The sequence below is a fragment of the Nerophis lumbriciformis genome, linkage group LG06 (assembly GCF_033978685.3).
Source record: "Nerophis lumbriciformis linkage group LG06, RoL_Nlum_v2.1, whole genome shotgun sequence".
Lineage (NCBI taxonomy): Eukaryota > Metazoa > Chordata > Actinopteri > Syngnathiformes > Syngnathidae > Nerophis > Nerophis lumbriciformis.
The window spans coordinates 49,842,652-49,850,950 of record NC_084553.2 but is presented as its reverse complement, the minus strand read 5'-3'; positions in this window follow the sequence as shown (position 1 = coordinate 49,850,950).

The window sequence follows — 8,299 nt, the reverse complement described above, 5'->3', positions numbered from 1 at the left end:
CATCAGAGGACACAAAAGCGGACATAAAAAGAGTCAAAGGTCATGTTTGGCAACCCGATTGTTGCACTAAACACTCACAGAAGAAGACAGACCGACAGACGCGTTTGACCTCTTCAGAAGTCCGAGTGCCAGGTCAGCTCATAAATACCGTCCCCTGGGGGTTGCAGATAAAGTGGTGAAAGAGCATCAGATTTGGGAATAGTGCTTGAGGATACAAGCAACAGATAATCTGACGTTAACACGGATCCCCCCTGCAGAGAGGTCATCACTTTTTTACAACCAAAATAAAAAAAACACTTGTAGTTCTACTTAATCTTCAACCAGCACATTTAGCTTGTGTGTTAGTTAACGTCACTCAAGTGTGTTCTTCAGTGCTTGTGTTTTGGCAAGGATAATTGGTGTTTGAAGGGGGAATTGAACAGGTTTTTTGGCTATTGTGGTGCCAGGTAGGGCATATCGACCATGTGATGGCAGACATACAAAGACGAGCTCCAAGCTCTTTAATTTAAAGTATGACTCGATGTGGTTTGTGGATGATAGATTTTTGACCCGGCTACTATCCCTCAGATCACGCGCTGTGTGTAGTGCCCCGCCATCCGTTGGGGAGAAAGGGTGTTTTGCCTGAATAAGTGTGTGTAAAATGTAAATTAATGAATGACATTGTGCTTCATGTTCAATTTTACCACAAATGGAATACTAGCCTCTTCCTCCTCTGTCACTGTTAAGTATATAATGGCACATTTCCCTGGACATTAAGAGAGTGCCACCTGCCATGTTGTGTTAGTGCTGGGATCATAAGCAGAAGCACAGGGTTCAGGTGTCAGAAGATACATTAATTTATATATAAATGCGATTTATATAAGCTAGGAAGGTAGCGTTTTGTACCTGTCAAGTAAGTACATAAATGTATGTCTTAATTATGTAAAATGTGGTATTTTTCACAACAAAATATTTTTTTCTTAACAATGTATTTTCCATTAATTTGCCTTAGTACAAAAAAAATGCCCTTCCATCCATCCATCCATTTTCTACCGCTTATTCCCTTTGGGGTCGCGGGGGGCGCTGGAGCCTATCTCAGCTACAATCGGGCGGAAGGCGGCGTACACCCTGGACAAGTCGCCACCTCATCGCAGGGCCAACACAGATAGACAGACAACATTCACACTCACATCCACACACTAGGGCCAATTTAGTGTTGCCAATCAACTTATCCCCAGGTGCATGTCTTTGGAAAAAAAATGCATCAAATTAAATTCTAGTTTGATTTTTTTTCTTCCAAGTTTGAAAAAGAAAAGTATAAAAATTGTTTCACATATATAAAGTGTGATTTTTTTTTTTCCAATGGTGTGGGCTCAAAATAAAATGATGCTTAGGGCCCCAATTTAGCCAGAGGCGGCACAGCCCGAAGCACTGTGGACAAGTTAAACAACATCAATCATTAGCTAAAAGTCTTATAGAGTCTTTTGACCATTTTCTCCTCAACTTTGGACATGAAATGACATAATATTGTTTTTTGTGTTTGTTTGACACGTTTCAGCCTGTTGTGACTTTGACCTTAATCTTGATGCTTTGACTTGTAAAAAACGGTGAAATCAAAGTGATTACAAATGTGTTGTTTTTTCAGATGTTGACTGACTAATTGTTGCGATTTTCGGGCAAAAACATTTTTTTTTGGGACAGATTGCCATCATACTAGTGTACATTGACAAAATAATAACACGATTAAACGCCTTCACTTGATGAGATTTATTCAAAATGAATGTTTGACTCAATTTTTTTTCTTGCAAACTCAGTGGTCAAATTGCCACTGAGCAGATATATTCACCAAGTTAGGAGACTATGGGATATAAATAGAGTTTTAAAAAAAGTTTTCTGGTTGACATGTTTGACTTACCTGTTAGCTTGACCTATGACCTTAGGGTTAAGAGCTTTGAAGAGAAAACAAATGTGTGTCTAAATACCCTACCAGAAGAAAATCAAGTGATTGAGTGCTGATTTGTGACATTAACGTTGGGTGAACTGTATATGTCGCTGTCCAAGGTGCTGAACTGTCCTGCATGCACAGCAACAAGCATATGACCATGAAGAGTGAGAGCTTCTGATAATTAGTCCAGTTTGAAATGTGGAGGCTCACTCTGGCGTCAATACGAGGGGGCAGCGAGCCCTACGCTGATACGGGTAATTAAGTTTCATGTGATGGCGTCATATCATGTATCAATAATTGATTGTGTGTCACTCTAGTCAATTAAGAAGGCTGCTAATGAGGGATGCAAACTCGCTTATGGAACGTTGGGAATGCCGCAATGTTTGAATATCTCGTCTACTTTTTGTATTTTGTATTTTATTGACTTATATTTCAAAACACATTAATCATTTATTTGAAAAAAAACAAAAACTTAAGCTTTTCGTGAGAAATTAATAGATAATGACATCAGAAGCAACATGCCCTTACTGGTCATAACATTAGGTACACCAAGACAATACAGTAATACTAATACTTGTGACTCTCAAAGCATGTGTTGATACGTTAAAAAATGTTGTCAAAACCCCGGGTTATACATTTTACCAACGTTTTTACAACATTAGAAGGGGTATTTTGGATTGTCTGTGACTCTTTTGAATGGATTGTTTTGCATAAATCACTCATATTGAGCCATTCAAAGTAATGATACTCCATTGTCACCGTACATTACATGTCATCACAGTTAAGTTATTGAAGTAACTTTATAATTACTCTAATTGAAGTATTTTTTTTAGTATCAATGTATTGTTGTACCACAAGTTAGAAGCCGAATGAGTTTTGTGAAACAGCTCATACCTTGAACAAAGTGTATTGCGAAATAACGTCAACCATTGAAATCAAATCAAAGGAATCAGTGCCACCCCCCCCAAAAAAACATGCCTTTTAAAAAGAATAATCCAACTTTTAGATAATCAATATATATATATATATTTTTTAAAAACAATATAATGTACATAAAATAACTACAGTAGTGTTATGAATTAATGTAATAATAATGTGCAGTATTTACCTTGGAGAGCGGACGTATATGGTATCTCCCTCCAGCTGCTTCTCTGTCAAACACACCATCATCAGCTTCTCTATATGTTTATGAATAAATGTTCTCCGTTTGGATGTTATTGTAACGTCATTGGCTGACGTTATCGACTCATTCTGCTTCAGTATGGTGCAGACTTGCAGTGCTACGCTTGAACTTTCCCCCCAAGTCAGCGACACGCTCTGTCATGTTTTCGATGATTTATTTATTTAATTCATGGAAAACAAATACATGTTGGTCTCTGGCTGTTAGCTAATGCTAACGAGTAAGACGACAGATGTTTTGGGCGGCTCTTACATTCTCTACACCAGCAATTTTCAGACTCACTTACTTAAATATTCAAACACAGTGTTACTGTTCAAACTGTGTGTGTGTGTGTGTGTGTGTGTGTGTGTGTGTGTGTGTGTGTGTGTGTGTGTGTGTGTGTGTGTGTGTGTGTGTGTGTGTGTGCGTGTGTGTGTGTGTGTGTGTGTGTGTGTTTTGGCACAACTGCAGCCTTTTTTAGATGAAAATAGCACTTAAGATCCATTTCAGTCTGGATACAAAGCTTTGCATAGTACTGAATGTGCACTTTTAAAGGTTTTTAATGACTTGCTTTTAATGTCTGATTCTGGCAGCTCTGCCATTTTAGTGCTTTTAGATCTTACAGCTGCCTTTGCCACAGTCGACCACACCATTCTTTTAAACCGCCTGAGAGACTGTGTGGGTGTCAGGGGGACTGCATTAGAATGGTTCAGATCCTAACTGTCAGAGAGGTCCTTCTCTGTCAGGCTGGGGGACGCCACCTCTTCTTCTGCTCCGCTTTACTGTGGTGTCCCCCAGTGATCTATTCTAGGCCCAATCCTGTTTTCGCTTTACCTTCTCCCTCTTGGAGAGATTTTTAAGAGGCATGGAGTGTTTTATCACTTTTATGCAGATGACTGCCAAATTTATATGCCATTTTCAAAAGGCCACGGCCCCCTGAAACCCCTTCTCAACTGTCTATGCGATGTCAAGGCTTGGTTAACCCAGAATTTTTTAATAATGAATGAGGGAAAAACGGAAATTTCAGTTTTTGGTCCGGCCCTCACTGACTTAGGGCCATTGCAAAATTATGTGCGTCCCAAAGTCACCAGCCTTGGCGCCACTATAGACAGCGATTTTAAACTTGACAAACAAGTCAATGGCGTTTTAAAATCGTGTTTTTATCATCTTCGTCTTTTAGTAAAAGTAAAGCCGTTTTTATCTTTTAAGCTTTTTGAACAAGTCGTGCATGCTTTTATTTCAAGTCGCCTGGACTACTGCAATGCACTTTATGCTGGCATTAGCCAAAAAGCTCTCTCCCGGTTGCAGTTAGTCCAAAACGAGTTTGCACTGGCTCCCTGTTCATTTTAGAATTGATTTTAAAACCTTGCTGTTTGTTTTTAAAGCTTTGGATGGACTGGCACCTCAGTATATCTCGGACCTCATCCAAATTTACACTCCTGCGCGCGCTCTGAGGTCCGAGAGCCAGCTCCAGCTCGTGGTGCCCAAGACCAGACTTAAATCCAGGGAAGACAGGGCCTTCTCTGTGGTCGGGCTCTGGAACACTCTGCCCCTCCATGTTCAAACTTCTCTCACAGTGGAGTGTTTTAAGTCTCATCTTAAGAGCCACTTTTATTCTTTGGCTTTTAACACTACGTGAGTTGTGTGGTCCTCTGTCCTCTGTTGTCCTCTGTGTTTTTTTTTTTTTTTATCAATTTTGATTTATATTTACTGTTTTGATTGGTTTTTCCCTTTAAAATCGTTTTTAATCATATTTATTTATATATTATTTTTATACGGTTTTATATTTATTTATTTTTTCTTTTTATTCAGTCATTGGTGGAGCTAAGGAAAATATTTGAATATTGTTTTTAATATTGTTGTGCAGCACTTTGGAAACATTTTTGTTGTTTAAATGTGCTATAGAAATAAAGTGGATTGGATTACAGTTGCCAAAAATATTAAATATATTGTTAAATAAAAATTCTGACTTGTTTTTAATAAATACTCAGGCCTACTACGCTACTGTATTTTAATGTTGGTCATTATGGTGGTACTTGGAGAGCCAAGTGTTTTCTGAGGTGGTACTTGGTGAAAATAGCTTGAGGACCGCTGCTCTACGCCAACTAGTGGTGGGGAGGCACACACATGTTTACTCGTGTCCTAAAGCATAACAACTAAAATGATAAATGATAAATGGGTTGTACTTGTATAGCGCTTTTCTACCTTCAAGGTACTCAAAGCGCTTTGACACTACTTCCACATTTACCCATTCACACACACATTCACACACTGATGGAGGGAGCTGCCATGCAAGGCGCTAACCAGCACCCATCAGGAGCAAGGGTGAAGTGTCTTGCTCAGGACACAACGGACATGACGAGGTTGGTACTAGGTGGGGATTGAACCAGGGACCCTTGGGTTGCGCACGGCCACTCTCCCACTGCGCCACGCCGAGAAAAAGCTCCAAACCCGAGGTACCAGTCTAACAGTATTTCTAATATATGCATTTTCCGCAATCATTTTTGTTTATGGAAATTTGGTGATACACTATTTGTTGGATTGTTTAAAGGGGAACATTATCACCAGACCTATGTAAGCGTCAATATATACCTTGATGTTGCAAAAAAAAGACCATATATTTTTTTAACCGATTTTCGAACTCTAAATGGGTGAATTTTGGCGAATTAAACGCCTTTCTAATATTCGCTCTCAGAAGCAATCCGCCATTTTCTCAAACACCGAGTCAAATCAGCTCTGTTATTTTCCGGTTTTTCGACTGTTTTCCGTAGCTTGGAGACATCATGCCTCGTCGGTGTGTTGTCGGAGGGTGTAACAACACGAACAGGGACGGATTCAAGTTGCACCAGTGGCCCAAAGATGCGAAAGTGGCAAGAAATTGGACGTTTGTTCCGCACACTTTACCGACGAAAGCTATGCTACGACAGAGATGGCAATAATGTGTGGATATCCTGCGACACTCAAAGCAGATGCATTTCCAACGATAAAGTCAAAGAAATCTGCCGCCAGACCCCCATTGAATCTGCCGGAGTGTGTGAGCAATTCAGGGACAAAGGACCTCGGTAGCACGGCAAGCAATGGCGGCAGTTTGTTCCCGCAGACGAGCGAGCTAAACCCCCTGGATGTCTTGGCTCACACCGTCCCTTATGCCACCGAAGATGATCAAGAGAAGAATGTCGACCCTAGCTTCCCTGGCCTGCTGACATCAACTCCAAAACTGGACAGATCAGCTTTCAGGAAAAGAGCGTGGATGAGGGTATGTCTACAGAATATATTAATTGATGACAATTGGGCTGTCTGCACTCTCAAAGTGCATGTTGTTGCCAAATGTATTTCATATGCTGTAAACCTAGTTCATAGTTGTTAGTTTCCTTTAATGCCAAACAAACACATACCAATCGTTGGTTAGAAGGCGATCGCCGAATTCGTCCTCGCTTTCTCCCGTGTCGCTGGCTGTCGTGTCGTTTTCGTCGGTTTCGCTTGCATACGGTTCAAACCGATATGGCTCAATAGCTTCAGTTTCTTCTTCAATTTCGTTTTCGCTACCTGCCTCCACACTACAACCATCCGTTTCAATACATGCGTAATCTGTTGAATCGCTTAAGCCGCTGAAATCCGAGTCTGAATCCGGGCTAATGTCGCTATATCTTGCTGTTCTTTCCGCCACGTTTGTTTGTATTCACTATGTGACGTCACAGGAAAATGGACGGGTGGTGAAAATCAGGCACTTTGAAGCTTTTTTTTAGGGATATTGCGTGATGGGTAAAATTTTGAAAAAAACTTCGAAAAATATAATAAGCCACTGGGAACTGGTTTTTAATGGTTTTAACCATTCTGAAATTGTGATAATGTTCCCCTTTAACATATTCATTATTTTACACAATAAGTAAAGACATTTTTGTACTTATTGATTACACATATTGATTAAGTGACCAACAGTGTCTAACTTATGTTTACAAATGCTAGAAATGTACTGTAGCATATCTCTATATTTATTTCACCCCCCCCCCCCCCCCCCCCCCAGTGGTTTCTTATTAATAGCATCATTCACAGTGCTGCCAAGATGACTTACTGTAGCGTCACATGCGCGTAATGTGCATTTTGGCAAAGAGACGACGTGGTTGTCATGCACAAGTCCTTTATATGGTCTTTTCATTGGGCCGTTAAAGTGCGCCGGGTGGAACGCCGTCATGCGTCAATATTTTTTGGGGTCCGGAATAAGGGGAGCAATAATTGATATTCACGGCGCAGACACTATGAGGTGTGACAGTATTTGTGTTAGAGTGTGTCATAGCCCGAGGGAAGGGGCTTCATGTCATTCCTTCCTGCCGACACATGCGCGATGAATACTTTCCCACTCGCCATTATTTTCTTTTAAAGCAATTTCACAACATGTCATTTGCTTTTTTTTGTGTTGTTGTTGTTGCTGCTTCTGGCGTAGAAATGTTGTATGTTTTTTTTTTACTAAATGAACTCGCTTGTTTCATTTGATATTTGTTGGCCTTTTATACGTTCCCTTATGGATGCTCCGTGTGGTGTGTTGCTCATGTTCTGCTGAATAATAATGGAGTGCCCCGCCGTAGCGATGCAAGGTGGAATAAATGAAAAGAGAAAAACACAAATGAGAGGTCAGCGGATCACCGTGAGTCATCCTTGTTCTGGCTCCTAATGAATCCCAAAATACGAATGTGCAATCCTCCTCTGACTGCGGACTCATGGTTTGGGTTTACGCATGTAAATGTGAATTTTGATTTTGCGTGGGCTGGAGCTCAAAGTTGGTTTTGTGGGAGCTTTGCTTATCAACTGTAAAAAAAAAATCATGTTGACTGGAGGTTATTCGTTTCTGAAAGCTAGCAGAAAACAGAGAAAAACAGAACAAAAAGGCACAACAAAAAGCTGAAATGTTATTACATTAATCCCTCATTTGTCATTGTTAATTGGTTCTGGACATGACTGTGATCAAATAATTTTCACGAAGCAATAAATATTTAATTACAAATGGAATATGTTAATGGATTGAGCATTTTTTTTAAACAATTAAACCTTCTGAATTCATTGTTCAACATTATGAGAGCCCTCTAGACATGGAATAACACCTTTTAGTCACCTTTACACTCTTTTAATCCGATATACTAATGTCTCACCTACTCCTAAATGCACTTTGTAAAATTCATATTTTTAGTTAATTTAAACATTTTAATAGTTAAAAATGCTTA